The following is a 15,277-nucleotide window of genomic DNA, read 5'->3' on the forward strand; positions in this document are numbered from 1 at the left end:
GTCAGTTTTAATCTCAGACAAAGCAGGTGCCTGGAAACAACCCTATATAAATCCAGCAGCTTATCGCATGTTCCAAGAATCAGCATCAATGATGGTCCATATTCCACTACCGTCTGAATTGCGGTTAATGGTGATGCAGGACAGTTTTCTCCATGGTGGTTCCCAGGCTGTGATCTTTCCTATGGGAGATCTGGCTGGTTCCAGGGCCAGTCTGCTCATGAGACTGGATGAAGCGGCTTGTGGCCGCTTCAGGCAGCAGGCTGGCAGTGGTGGTGGATTGCTTGCTGGTTGCTTCCACTGCCCTGCCACTGCTGCTTGCCCCCTTTCTTTGTTCCATTTCTGGCTTTTCAAAAGGGAAGGGCAGAAAATGAAATGTGGAGAAGGAGCACTCTCCTCTCCTCTTTAATGCCTCCTCTTCCACTCCCTTCCCTTAGCTTTTGAAAAGCCAGGGGTAGTGGCAGAGAACAAGTAGGTGGATGGCAGCAGCTGGTGCACTGCCACCTAGTGAAGTAAAGGGGACAGTCAAAGCTGAGAAGGAGAGAGACTGGCAGCCTTGCATTTGGGTGAGCCAGGACTGGGGTGGGTGAGGAGGAAAGATCCAGTGTAGGATAGAGTGGGATGGGGAGGAGTGGGGTGGGAAGAAGATGAAGCTGGGGGATTTGGCTTCTCGGGCTTCTTAGTATTGGCTAAAAACAACCTTCTTTAGACACACTTTTTGATAAGGCGCTTTTGGATGTTTCACTATCAACCGCTGTTTTTTTAGTTTTGTTATCTGGTGGTTATTGCTGTATTAATTATTGTTTTTATAATGTTGGCTGCTTTGCAGTTCCTAATTTAGGATCAAATATATGACCACAAATATTTTAATAAATGTATTGCATAAATATTAAAGCCAAGTCATAGATATTGGTCTAGTTCACATTATTCCTAACAGCATGCAACTAGATTCTCCAAACTGAAGAGAACAGAGAACAGAGAGAAATGAAATGAAGAATTGTCCAATGTCACTTCTAACCTTCACTGGCCCATAAAAATCTTGGTGGGAGAAGCAGCCCAAGCACAAAGTGCCTGGATTATAACCTGATATATGGAACGCCTACTTAAGTTGAGAAGTAAGTGCTTCATGGACATTTCTGTGCAGATAAATCCCTGTGTCTCATAGCAGGGATTTGCAAACAGGAATCCATTCATGGCAAAAAGTGGACCCAGATGTTCCTTCAGAAAAAATGTTGAAAGGCCCCAGCAGAGCGTGGGAGGTGGCAACAGTAAGTGCATGCTTAATATTTTAATGTCTGTATTGGTTATTGTACAAGTGGGGCCTACAACAAAATGTTGCATCTCTCCAACCATAAGGTTTTATAATTTGTTTAAAAGCTCATGCTGGCCAATTCCCCCTCTTCACCTCTGTTTTGGTTTTCTTAAAAAAAAACCCTCAATATTCTATGGCTCTTGGGGACCACTGAGCACTGGTGTATGTGTGTGTTTTGAGAGAGAGGATCCACTTAACTTTTTCTTTTAATAGAAACACATATTCACTACTACATACTTAGGAAGCAGGTAGATGTGGACGCCACTGCCTTTTCTGGGTGTTGCCCCATTTTGCTTTCAATCTGATAGACACTCAACCACCAGATTTCACTTCAAGGCAGCAAGCCTAGAGTTTAGGAAGCCTATCATGATTTTAAAAAATGAGGATAAACTATAGATCATGCTTCCAAACACTTATGCAGACTTATTTCCTTGTATCTATATGAAGTGTCCAAATCTTGTGAGATTTGCTGGCAGAAATCAGAAGCTCTAGCCCCATTCACATGTTATGTTCAACACGCGTAAACAAGTGAACCATGTATACAGGTACAGATAGGAACACAGGTACAGTTCTATTTAGAATAGTCTATGACTATTCACACATTCTGTTGAGCACAAGTACAGCAGTACACTTCTTATCTGTACCACGGGTATGTACCAAGGTTCACTTTTTAAAAGAACGCAGGTACATTCTTTAGAGTGTACACAAACACATTTCAAGTGTACAGACATCTGTACACTTGTATAGTATAATGTCTGAATTGGGCTTCTGTTGGAACACAACAAGCAACATTCAGAGCTATTGTCCCAGTCCCTCCTCTCAAGCAGCACACCAAAAGTCTGGTAGTTCGAGAGAAGTGGCCTTCCTATGTGACATAATCTCTCAAGAACTACATCCCAGAGTTCCTTAGTTCTGATGCCCAGATGAGACTAGCGAACAGGATGTGACATCCAACTGGCAGCAGAAGTATGGGGTGAGTGAGCTCTATCCACATTGGAGAAATTCCCAGTGGAATCAAGGATTTTTAGGATTTACAGGCCCCAGAACATATGGGAATAAATGAATCAGCTCTTGGGGGCACACTCTATCTCATGGACAGGAAACAATATCTAAAGCATCTTTGTCAGTATTTTTTGTGTATAATACAGGCTGTTATGTCTAGTTGCAAATACAAATCAGGCAGTGAGAAGAATAATGAGCTTAAGCCAAAGAAATGAAAGGGCACCAGTCAATCCTCCAGTTTTTCAAATAGACAACGACTTTTGGTAGGAAAGAATGGGGCCTGTGTTACAAGTTTGTACTGAGCCGAGGGAAATTCTGCTGGGAATTGCTTCTCTTTACTGTGGTTACTGTCTGATGAGAGAGACTCAGGAACCCTTTCTTGAAATGTATCTGTCAAGCAGGCAGAAGCAGTGAAGGCCCTTATTGTGCTTCTCCTTTTTAAAATCAGTTATAGAACCTCAGGGCATCTCCCTTGTGGCAGACGTTTCCATTGCTGCCTTGTTTCCCCCAGGAGATCTTCCAAATGATGACTTACTTCTGCTTCGCTAATATTCAGGTTAGGGGGAGTTCAGATGAGGAGAGTATTTACGAGGACTTCAATGCCATGCTGTTCACACAGCCAATGGCATTATTTGGCTTTTCTCCTGAAGAATGACCCTTGGTGCATAGTATAAGCATCCTTTAAAAGTTGCACTTTGGGGGAATGTTGAAAACAGTTGCGTGGGATACACTGGCATTATTGCAGAACCGTTTAGAGAGACCTCATGCAATAAACTGTGAGGTGGAGGCAGAGGCATAGCTATAATTGAGCGAAAGAGTTCAATGAACACAGGCCCCCAGCTCCTGAGGGCCCTCCAGTTTCAGCCCTCCCTATTTTCTTCATTATCTCCCTCACTCTGGTGGGCAGCCAGAGAGAGGGATGAACACGGCCCCCTCTCTCCTAGCTACGCCCCTGGGTGGAGGTGTGGCTACCTGTCCGGGAGTGATTTTGTTAGGGATAGACAGCAGCTCTATCGCAAGAGAGACCAGGTGTGCGTGTTTTCCTGCAGCGATCAAGGGGGCAGATCAGAACACTTGGGATCCTGACCCTGGTTGTATGAATAAATAAGTAGAATGCTGAGGAGGACTATTGTGGGATTTTTTTTCAAATTAAAACGAGGGGAGGGGGACCAACAAGAAGGCGGGGAAGCATTTGCACTTTTCTATTGCTCCCCAGTGCAAACAGTTTTGCTTTTGCTGCAGGACTGTCATGGGGGAAAGACATGTTATCCCCCTCCCCTTCTTTTCATTCTCTCCTTCTCAACAGTTTGCTGGTGTGAAGCCCAACTCCATCACCCAGTAGCATGCATGGGAGCAATAATGGGAGCAGGAGCAGCAAGCGACTCAGTGGGAGGCAATCGGCAATCAGCTGGACTTGGCTCAGCTGCTGGAGTCCTGGAAGAGAAAAAACAACCTGGGGAAGCCCTTTGCTGCTGCTGCTGCTGCTGCTGCTGCTGCAGTGGCTGTGACAAGAGAATTTGCAAGGGCAGTGGCAGCTCCAGGATCCCAGGAAAGGTTGCTTAGCCTTTGACAGAGCCTAGAGAACCTTGTGTTTCACTCGCCTCCCAGCCCTTCCTAGTTGCCTATCCAGCCTCTCTTCAAAGCTGAAACCTTTGCCTCTTTTATCATTCTGAATGCGTAGAGATAGCAGGAGCTACCTTCCTCTCAGCTTTAAAAATAAAATAAAATTAAGCCTTGTTGTGCACCAGTGTGTGGCTGAAAAAGAACCTCTTTTACCATGTGCTGAAGACATTACAGAGATCTTTTGCAGCTGTGCTGGTGCACAATACCAAATTCGCACACGCGCGCGCACACACAAGAGCAAGGGGAATATAGCTCCTGCTATCTCTACTTATTCAGAAGAATACAAGAGGCAAGCTGTTCTTAGCTTTGAATGGCTATTTCCCCCTCTCACTGGCTTTCATAGGAGGTGCTTGGCATTGAGCGCTCCAGTAACACTAACTGAGGCATGCAGTTGCACAGCAACACTGAGGAAATAAAACTGGGGGGGGGGGAATGAAATGACATTTGGAGGGGGGGCGCAAGCACCATGCATGTACACACACAGGCATTCCCACCTTACCTCCATCACCTGGGCACAGGTGAATGAGCCAGTTGGAAGCTGGGGGTGGGTGCCTCTGCCTCCTCTATCACCCTGTTGGCCAGTCATTGGAGGGGTGGACAAGGGGAAGCCCACCAAGCAAACCAAAGTAAGAAAAAAAAAGTGCTGATACGTAGTAAAAGGCAGCAATGTGAACAGCCCCAATTTACTCTGATATATGCTTATTTATGCCTGAACATGCTTATATGTGCTTTATATACTCTCACCCTAACTCCTCCTAGCTTACACCACTTCCTTTCACAATAAAGCCCCAACCCTGGAAATATTACAGGTGAAACTCAGAAAATTAGAATATCGTGCAAAAGTCCATTAATTTCAGTAATGCAAATTAAAAGGTGAAACTGATATATGAGACAGACGCATTACATGCAAAGGGAGATAAGTCAAGCCTTAATTTGTTATAATTGTGATGATCATGGCGTACAGCTCATGAAAACCCCAAATCCACAATCTCAGAAAATTAGAATATTACATGGAACCAAGAAGACAAGGATTGAAGAATGGAACAATATCGGACCTCTGAAAAGTATACAGTGTACTGTGCTTGATTGGCCAGCAAACTCACCTGATCTGACCCCATAGAGAATCTATGGGGCATTGCCAAGAGAATGATGAGAGACATGAGACCAAACAATGCAGAATTGCTGAAGGCCACTAATGAAGCATCCTGGTCTTCCATAATACCTCATCAGTGCCACAGGCTGATAGCATCCATGCCACGCCTCATTGAGGCAGTAATTGCTGCAAAGGGGGCCCAAACCAAGTACTGAATACATATGCATGCTTATACTTTTCAGAGGTCCGATATTGTTCTATTCTTCAATCCTTGTCTTCTTGGTTCCATGTAATATTCTAATTTTCTGGGGTTGTGGATTTGGGGTTTTCATGAGCTGTACGCCATGATCATCACAATTATAACAAATTAAGGCTTGACTTATCTCGCTTTGCATGTAATGCGTATGTCTCATATATCAGTTTCACCTTTTAATTTGCATTACTGAAATTAATGGACTTTTGCATGATATTCTAATTTTCCGAGTTTCACCTGTACTATGCATTTAACAGAGGCTAAATATGCAACTGCTTGATATGCCTCAAGCCCGGGACAGGCTGCGGCGGTGAATTAAGAGGCCAGCGGGGGAGGGGGAACCTTTGCAGACCCTCTCCCCACAGCCTTTAGGAAACCCCGCAAAGCGGCTACAGGTAATTTTTTTAAATTTAATATAATATAAGTCACTGTACACATATTCAGTTTGGCACTATGTACAGAAATTCAGGGCTCGTGAATACTGAGCTGAAATGTATGAGCTAGGATTATATTCATTTGCTTTAGGATTATATTAATATCTTACTTTGCTTCTTGTGATCAGTGAGTTAAATGTGATGTCTTAATAATATGGCTATTAATAGTGAGTTTGTCTTTGAATCAGTGTGAAATCCTTATTATTAAGGCCACTGGGAGTTTCTTGTTCTCTTTCTCTCATTTTAACTGTCTTTCAGAAACACTAGAATATATTCCAAGCAGTGACACAATTTACTCTGCATATCCTTTAATTATTTTCAGAGTATCTGGGGAAAGCCAAATTCTCCATTTATTTTTAAAACTTTTGTAATAGTGATGGTACAATGCATAGTAGAGAATTAGACAGGCACTTCTGTTTAGTTTTCGAAGTATACCTCCATACAGTATTTGGGTACTTCATGAGCCCCAGCATACTGAAATTTGTAGTTTTCCAGCATTTTTTGGTCTGGCTACGTCCACTGCTAAATAGTTTTTGAAATATTAAAAGATTAATGGGCTTGGCTTGTATTTTTCAGCTGATATTATGGTAAAGTATAATATATACTTTAAAGTATATATTATAAAGTATAATATATACTTTAAAGTATATATTATAAAGTATAATATATAATATAAAGTATAATATATAATATAATATGGTAAAGTATAATATTACCATAATATGATATTATGGTAAAGTATCTGAAAGATGGGTCATGGGTGTCAGATGTTTCAACAGGGGGCTCAATTTCAGTGCTTACTCTAAGCACTATTTTCCCTAGATACACCTCTGCCCCCTCCCCTGGCAGGCTCCTTCCTCCCCTAACCCCTTTAGATTGTTCTTCTGACCATTAGCCTCCCCACCACCACCCACCACTGGATAATTAGTAGTAAACATCCAGGGAGATTTTGAAGCAACAAGCAACTCTTGTGTATGTCTGAGAGGTACCAACTGTAGCATGTGGCCTGTTGCTTCGTCCAACTGGTCGTTCAAAAAGGCGAGAAGAGAGCATGGCAAACAGCAGCTTGCACAGCCCAAGTTACTACCTAGCAACCATGCAACCACTGTATGCATGGTTGCTAGTCAGTAATCTGCATGACTTCATACTGTCTTCTGCCGCATAATTGCACTCACATTCTGTATCGAGAGAACGATACAGTAATATTTCTAGGAAACTGAGTTGCAGCATCTCCTAGAGGTAATTTGACTGGGGTCTAATGAATTAATTGATGACTTTGGTGTGTCTGCAAAAATGTAATGTACAGATGAAGGAAACACTTAAAAGTTAAGTAGAGCGGTCTCACTTATGAAGTTGTTTCTTTCTTGCTCCAAAATAGATGCTCCCAGCAGGTTTTCCTTCCATACTGATCTGCATACAAGTAGTGTGAGACCAACTGGCCAAAACGGGAAAGCTCCAGGGTGTGAGGAGGATAGATGAGGTTGGACGAAAAGTTCACAGCACTGTATTGTCCAAGTTCACATTCTAAATTCCTTTACTTGATGTGGCAAACAATGAAGTCAAATGCTCAAGGGAAAAAGTGACACTGATGCAGACTCTAATTGTCAGAGCTATTTTGGGCATCACACTGGTATGAGGCATAATGATAGCAATATTTCCTTAGGAGGTATGTGACTATGGAGATAAGTGCTGCTTCCTTTTCTTTAGCTTTCATATAGTAGCTCTTTACTAGCTTTGTGCTCTTTATTATACGCTAATAGAATAACATTAACAATGCCTGTTTTTATTAGGAAATGGACTGGTTGGAGAGAGACTGTATACTGGCATGTTTCCTTTGCTGGATCAAAACTGCCGTGATATTTCCTGAGCAACAATGGAAAAAATATCAGCAAGCATGCTTAGTTCTTAACAATTGCTGGAAGACTCTTATTTTGTATAGAAATGCAGCAATTTCCACATTAAGAAGAAAGTGATCTTTGCTTTGGAAACTGCACTGAAAACATTTGTTTTCAAAACATGCACACATTTTTAAATAAAACAGCTAGTTACAGATGACTACTGTATTTTTGAAGAAAATCAGTATGATCTACAGATCTTATCAGCTGGTACTCATCTGTTATTTTCTAGCTTACAGAATAGATTTTTGGAAAATACATTTTTGAATGAAGCCAGGAAAAGGTGGCATTTCTATTTAGAGAAAACTTCAAAGAACAGTTCTATAAGATTATAAATCCTATAATCTACATGGTCTCAGCTACTTCAATAGTAAGTCTACATTGTAACTTACTATATTCAATAGTAAGTCTGTTTTGGAATAAAGGAACTTTATTTAGCCCTGTAGACCAATGGAGCTCCTCAGAAAGGAATAAAACTTCCATTGCAAACTCAAAAATTAACCAATTAGAGACCTTATCAGATATTCAGAGAATGTGAGGACAAAGGGAATTATTGTCCACATTCCTTACTCCATGCATTCATCTGAACAAATATTGAGTGGACAACATCATACACAATCAAGGATTCTGCCTTTTGCATGGTCCCCAGTCAGTGAGCAAGAGTCTATTAACACAGAACACATTTAAGTTCTGTCCAGAATTTCAAGTGAACATGTAAAGGCTGAAAGCGGGAACAGGAGGCATAATTTTGATACCTCCCCATACATATGTGCGCAGACACACACACACACACACACACACACACAATGTGAAAAGTATTAATGGGTGAGCTGCTCCAAGCTTACCTCTAAATAACTCAGAAATAATCCAAAATCATATTTTTTAAAAATCAGAAGATTGCTGATCATTTTTCTGAGTTAATCCAAGGCCCAGACAAGATCTATGTCTTAGCCACTTAATTTTCTTCTGTTTAATATAATGGAACTAGGTTGCTCCATTATATTGGATGGGGGAGAATGAAGAGGGTGCAGATACCAGCACAAAGGTAGCCACTGGAGGATAGGCCAGAGGCTGAAATTGGGACTGAGGGGGCCTAGTAGAGCAGCAGGATTGAAAGAGTCAACCAGGAGGCAGACTCAAAAAGCAAGCTGGGAGCCACTGAAGCCAAGGGTCAAAGCCAAGTGGCCAATAAGAACCAGGAGCAGAAGATAAGGCAAAAGTCAGATCCAAAACCATGGGTCAAGCCAAGCAAGCAAACAGGAACCAGGAGTGGAAAACAAGCCAGAAATCAGAGCCAAAGCCAGGGGTCAAGCTGAGCAGGAACCAGGATTGGAAAACACAAGTCACCAAGATTAAGGAGACCTTGAAACTGAGGCAAAGCCAAGCCAGACAGGAAGCCATTATGTCTTTCCTGGCCTGGAAGGAACCATCAGGGCTTTGTTACATGCATTTGTATGTAACGTACTTTCCCTCTTATATGTGCCATAGAAAATATAGCATATATTTCTTCAGACTCATGTTGCAACTCTAACTTTTAAAGTCAAGCTTTTGAATAGAGCTCATTCCTTTGTTTAACAGAACAGAATCAAGTGAGATAGTGTGCATATAACTTATGGAGGGGAAAAATCAATACTGTGATTTATGATTCACACAAAGACACTTCTCTTTTCAGTCACGATTTTCATTCACTTATCTTTGCAGATTTCAGAAAGCTTTAATGTTTTAAGGACAGTGGTTGCCAAATAGTTCCCAAAGGGCAGGAGATTTTAAAAATAAGGGAAGCAATGTCCTATAGTTCTCACCAGCTGTATTTACTGAAATATATGCCAGGACCATCTGGTGCAATCTGTACCACATCCTGGGTGGTCCTCTTTATTAAAACTCTCTTTCCCCCCTTTTTGTTGCTCGGAGGTGTTCCCGAAAGAATATTTACATTTAAATGTTGGTAATCACCTTGGGAAGATGTGTCTTAAAAGGCAAGATTCAAATGTATATAATACAAATAAGTGAGATAAAGTGAGTGGCTGCAGTAGCGCTCTTTGGACTGGACTTCTGGGCAGAGGTCCAGTCCCTTGCAGGCCTGGGGGGCCTCCAAATGCTGAGCGGTCCACCAACTTAAGTGGCAGGATTGTCCATTCAAAATGTGGTATCTCTCTGCAAGTCAGTGGGAAGTATCTTATTCAGAATATCTTCTTTAAAAAGATAGAGAGTTTCCAGCTTTCCCTGAACATGTTCTGGTATAAAAAATAATGCATTGCAGCTTATCTATTGGCAGCAGCAGGAGCAGTAATCCCCCCCGCCCCCCGAAAGGCCTTTAGGTCCAGGCTCCAAAATTACCTAGGTGCACCTCTGAGTGGCTAGCATCCAGACGAATGATGTGCTGATGAACCGGAGTTTTCCATCATGGAAGGGGGAAAGGAGCAATTTTTGGTGGCCTCCCCTTCCCTCTGCAACCATCTCTGCCTCATGAAACTATGTCCCTGAGGGAGTGGCATAGGGAGGCCAGTAACAGCCCTGGTTCAGCCCGCCAGCAGTGGCCCCTCTAGCCATGCCTCCTACGCCTGATGTCAGATGCAGGGGACTTGGTTTTGCTCACAGACAGGGCCGCACGCTCCGTTTGCGAGCAAATTCCAGTCAGCACTGTGTTCACAGAGTGGCCGGGAGTGGCTCTTCCTGCTTTAAAAGGCAGGGAGGCACATTCCCGGCCAGACTGGGAAGCCAGCACTGGCTAAGGTTCTGGAAAACGGAGGCAAATACTATTATTATTAGTATTCTGCAAGCAGCAGCCACGAGTGACAGAAATTCTGAGGGCTTTAAAAACATGGTGTGGTCCTATACCTCGGGGCTGGCAACCCCTTTCCAACAGTCATGCCAACCCAGACATTGCCGCCCTGACCACCAGTCACACCCTTCACCCTGATGTTGTGGCGGGGCCAGCCTGCCTTTTCCCTGTGCATTTCCTCTCCCTCTACCAGCCAGTTCACCAGTTGGGAGGTTTGCTTTTGAGAAAGACAGCCACCCAGCCAGCAAACCAGCTGCAAGCTGGCTGGGAGAAGTTGAGGACGTGTGCAGGAAGGAGGCGGAGCAGCCCTGCCCCCACCCCATGCCAATGCAATATGGCTAGCAAAGTAACATAGAGGCCAATGGGGTCAGAAGCTGTATTGCTTCCTATTCCCGGGCCAGGGATAGAACTCTGCATTATCTGTGCCTTTCATGCCAGCCACTGACTAGCATTGCATCAGCTACACTGGCAGCTGCCCATTCTGTATAGAGCAAAAAAGAAGGAAGAAAAATAGAGGGAGATGAGGGTTTTTCCCCTCAGACATAATCCTCTGAGGAAGCAGCATATGAGAGTAGATTAGAGGAAGACGCCTCATTTTTAGCTTGCTCTTATCTTTAAAAGCTCTTGAAGTATTAGCCATATGGAACATACTCAGAGGATGCTGGCATATGCCCATGAAAAACAGTCTTGTCTTGCCATTTCCCTGATGAATGCCAGTTCCAGGCTTATTCACTGGATGGGATTTCTACGTTTATCTTAGATGTTTTGCACCACTCCGCTTTCTAAAGTCTTTCTCCTCACTTTGCCAGGATGTGGATTAGGTTTGGAAAGAATGATTCACGATCCCTCTTAATCATGATTGCTGAAGTTTGGATAAAAGCCTTGAAATTCCTGCCCATCGATTGAAACATAAATGCTCCTAAGAAAAATGTAGCTTGGCTATCCCTAGATATGATAGATAAGTATTATATAAGCCCATGAATGCCTTTATAAGGTGAGGTAATTAGGCAGAGGTCTATCAGGTGCCTCTCTAGAATGTCCTGGTGAAAGCTGCATCTGTTGAATTTGTGCCTGGACACATCTTGCCCCAGCCCAGTGTTGAACTGAATGACATAGCAAAGTGTGGGTACAAGGGCATAATATGAAAATACAGCATTTTATACAAGGCTATGCACTAGGGATGTGTGAATCGATTTGGATTCAAATCGATTCAACCCAAATCTGGTTGACTCAGGTGATTCGAGCTCAAAACAAATCTGCCCAGAAACTCCTGGCCAAATTTGAGCTTGAATTGAATCGTGTCAGATTCTGTTCGAATCAATTCAAGATTTGGGTTCCTCCTATTAATTCCCCCAGATTCCCAGCTTCTTCTTTTTTAAGTAAAGCTAAGCTCTAGCCCTTGTAGAAGTGGAGTTATGGAGCAAAATGTGCAGTCACTGTTTTTCAAGTGTTTGGATTCTTTGGTGTATACTTTTCATCAATTAATGCCTATGAGGATTCATTACACATCTTCATTTCTTTTATTCATTTTTACTGTCTTTGGACAGTGCCAACTGTCAACTGCCATGTGCCAACTATACCTGCCCCCACCCGTTAGGCAGTGGGGTACTCAGTTTATGTTCTAGGTGTTTTTTTTAAAGTGTTCAGACTCTTTGGTGTCTAGCAACCTTTCCTCATAATGAATCCCTATGAGGATTTATTACACACCAAAGAGTCTAAACACTTCAAAAATTCCTAAAATGTAAACTGGGTACCCCAGTGGCTTGTGGGTTGGGGGGGATAGTTGGCTTATGGGATGCCACTAATTCCCCACTCCCACCCACAAAGCAGTGGGGTCAAAATGAACAGAAGAAACTAAAGTGTGTAATGAAGACACTAAACAAGCTAAACACTTCAAAAAATCCTAAAAAATAAACCTGAGGACTCCTCTGCCTTGCAGGTGGTGTGTGTGTGTGTGGGAGGTGTAGTTGGCAGCTGGCACTGTCAAATGACAGTCAAACCACCCTGAGCCACTTTTTAAGGGGCAGTATAAAAATTGAATGAATTAATTAATAAAATGAACAGAAGAAATGAAGGTGTGCAATGAATCCTCCAATGAATGAGTCCATAACTCAACTTCTACAAGGGGTAGAAGAGCCAGCTCTATAAAAGAGGGAGCAGCGCACTCCTTAGGGCCACTGGAAGACCGAGTAGCACCGGCAGCCACACCAGTCAGGTAATCAACCTTCTTACTCACTAGTCACCCCCACCTGGTCCCCTTATTGTGCCGAACCCGTCACCCGTACCAGGCCTGGTTTGGTTCGATCATGAACCAAATTGCCCCCAGTTTGGTTTGTGATTGAACTGATGAACTGGCCTCGGTTCAAGGCAAACTGGTTCAGTACAAACCATTCATGCACATCCCTACCATCTGGGGACAGCTCTAATTGTGGTGGATTGTCTTCATGTCTCTTCTAAACCTACAGTTCTATGCTTTCTGTTAGTAAACAGATTTCCAAAGTGTCTCTGTGGACTGCATTCTCCCAGAAACCTGGGTCAATGTGCATACAATGACCTAAAGTACTCCATTTTGAGAAGTATGTCATTTATTTCTAACCATTCTCTCACATTAGACATATGTCTTGTGAGTTTTTCTGGCCCTCCTCGCTTGTCCCTGCCTGTCTTCAGATTTATGATCTCTTGTTATGTGTAACAGATGTGTCCAGCTACATAAGGCAAAATTAGATTTGGTGAATTGTGGAGGAATAAGCATTCTTTATATGGAATGTTGTAAAGAAAAGAGTGTCCTGAAATCTTAAGGGATAAGGAATGTGACTTCTGTGTGAAAATGGCCCACATTTTTATAAATAAGGTTCCTATGACTGCTACTGTCAGCAACACAAACCCTTGCAAATAAATTAGAGGACTAGGAAAAGTATTACTGAATTTGCCACAGACCTATAACTGCACTACCCCATTAAATGGGAGCAAACCAGAAGTGAAGCTACAACTGATACATTGTTTTCTGCCTAGTCTTGCATCTGCCCTTTTGAACCAATGGCTGCTTTCTGCCCTCTGACATTTAGCCATCCATTCCTTACAAAATCTCTGGAAAGCGTCCAATTTACAATTCTCGGAATATGCTCAATAATGTCAAGGAAAAAGATATGTCTCCTGGTCTCATGATCAGTGAGATCCGGTTTAGAACGGTGAGCGGGGAGGGAGCCCTGGGCAGCCGGATTGGCTGCCCACACGATTGCCGGCTCTGTGACGGAGCCAGCGGGGGATGGGGAGCTCGGGGGCTGCATGGCCCCCGGAAGCTCCAGTATGCCCTGCACGAATGTGCAGGGCATACTGAGGAGACCCCCGGAGTCGGGAGGCGGCTTTTCGCATCCCCTCCAGGGGTCTACTCGCGAATAACCGCGGTGTGGAGCAGCGCTGCAGCTACTCATGATAGGGAAGCCCGGGTTTGCAGAGCGCTTGCTCCGCAAACCCAGGCTTCGGGGAGGGCTAAAAAAGTGGGCGAGCTGCTAGTAAGCCACCGGGTTCGCCTGCGCGCCCAGTGGTTTACACGATCAGGCAAAATCAGGCTAGGCTCCCCTAGCCCGATTTTGCCTGATCGTGAGAATAGCCCCATGGTCAATCAGCCTGGGTCCCACAGAAAATGGGGAATGAAATCAGCTGTAGATAATTTACTAGTTGAGTGTATGAAATTCTAATGTGGTGGGGCCTGCCTGGGGGACCTGGAAGTGTTTGCAGGCTGAGGGCCCTTCCCAGCGAGCCTGAACATTCTCTACACCTCGAGACTGGTTTACTACAATGCGTTCTACATGGGGCTGCCCTTGTATGTAGTCCAGAAACTACAGAATGCGGCAGCCAGGTTGGTCTCCCGGTCATCTCAGAGATACCATATTACTCCTGTACTGAAAGAGCTACACTGGCTACCAATAAGTTTCCTGGCAAAATACAAGGTGCTGGTTATAACCTATAAAGCCCTAAATGGCTTGGGCCCTGGGTATTTAAGAGAATGTCTTCTTCGTTATGAACCCCACTGCCCATTGAGATCATCAGGAGAGGTCTGTTTGCAGTTGCCACCAGCTCGTCTGGTGGCCGCTTGCGGACGGGCCTTCTCCGCTGCTGCCCCGAAGCTTTGGAATCCTCTCCCTGCTGAAATAAGATCTCCCCATCTCTGACAACTTTTAAAAAGTCTTTAAAGACACATCTGTTCACCCAGGCTTTTAATTAAATATTCTTTTAATAGTTTTAACATTGTTCTTAAAATAATTTTAAATTTTAAATTGCTGTAATGTGTCAGTCTTTTCTGTTATCATTTTTTTTTAATGAATGTTTTAACTTTTCTGTCATTTATTCTGTTTTAACTAATGTTTTAACCTTTCTGTTGTAAACCGCCCAGAGACGTGAGTTTGGGCAGTATAGCAATATGTTAGATAAATAAATAAATAAAAATAATAAACACTGCAGTCTGTTCCTCTGGTATAAAATAGTGGGGCTGCCAAGGCAATACCTCAGCATGTGTCTCGGTGTTGTGTCAAGTGTGATGCTAGGTGCAGACTTAGTGGCAACTGGGTGAAGATGGTGACCCATCTAAGACACTAATTCTACTCTTATGATCAAGAAACTGAATGAGAACACCTCGCAGCCAGCTGCACTGATCAGATCAATGACTTATAATGGCTAAGAGAAACAGGAAAAACTTGCTCCAGAAGGGCAATGGGTCTCTAAAGGTAAAGTGTGCTGTCAAGTCGATTTTGACTCCTGGTGCCCACAGAGCCCTGTGGTTATCTTTGGTAGAATACAGGAGGGGTTTACCATTGCCTCCTCCCATGCAGTGTGAGATGATGCCTTTCAGCATCTTCCTATGTTGTTGCTGCCCGATATAGTACCAG

The 15,277-nt window shown here is 43.4% G+C and overlaps 1 long non-coding RNA gene across 3 annotated transcripts in view; it reads left to right on the forward strand.

The window, feature by feature from the left end:
- LOC128327839 (uncharacterized) overlaps nt 1–14,838 on the forward strand; it is a 49,721-nt gene extending 34,883 nt beyond the window's left edge. Inside the window, exons 2-4 of one of the 3 annotated variants that reach the window (XR_008308822.1) lie at nt 935–1,265; nt 3,618–3,865; nt 7,505–14,838. This is a non-coding gene — a long non-coding RNA (uncharacterized LOC128327839). Of the gene's footprint in view, nt 1–934; nt 1,266–3,617; nt 4,719–7,504 lie in introns of those variants that run through there. The other 2 variants (XR_008308824.1, XR_008308823.1) reach the window with 2 other exon arrangements.
- Nucleotides 14,839–15,277: the final 439 nt, after the last annotated feature.

This window comes from Hemicordylus capensis, chromosome 5, assembly GCF_027244095.1.
Source record: "Hemicordylus capensis ecotype Gifberg chromosome 5, rHemCap1.1.pri, whole genome shotgun sequence".
Lineage (NCBI taxonomy): Eukaryota > Metazoa > Chordata > Lepidosauria > Squamata > Cordylidae > Hemicordylus > Hemicordylus capensis.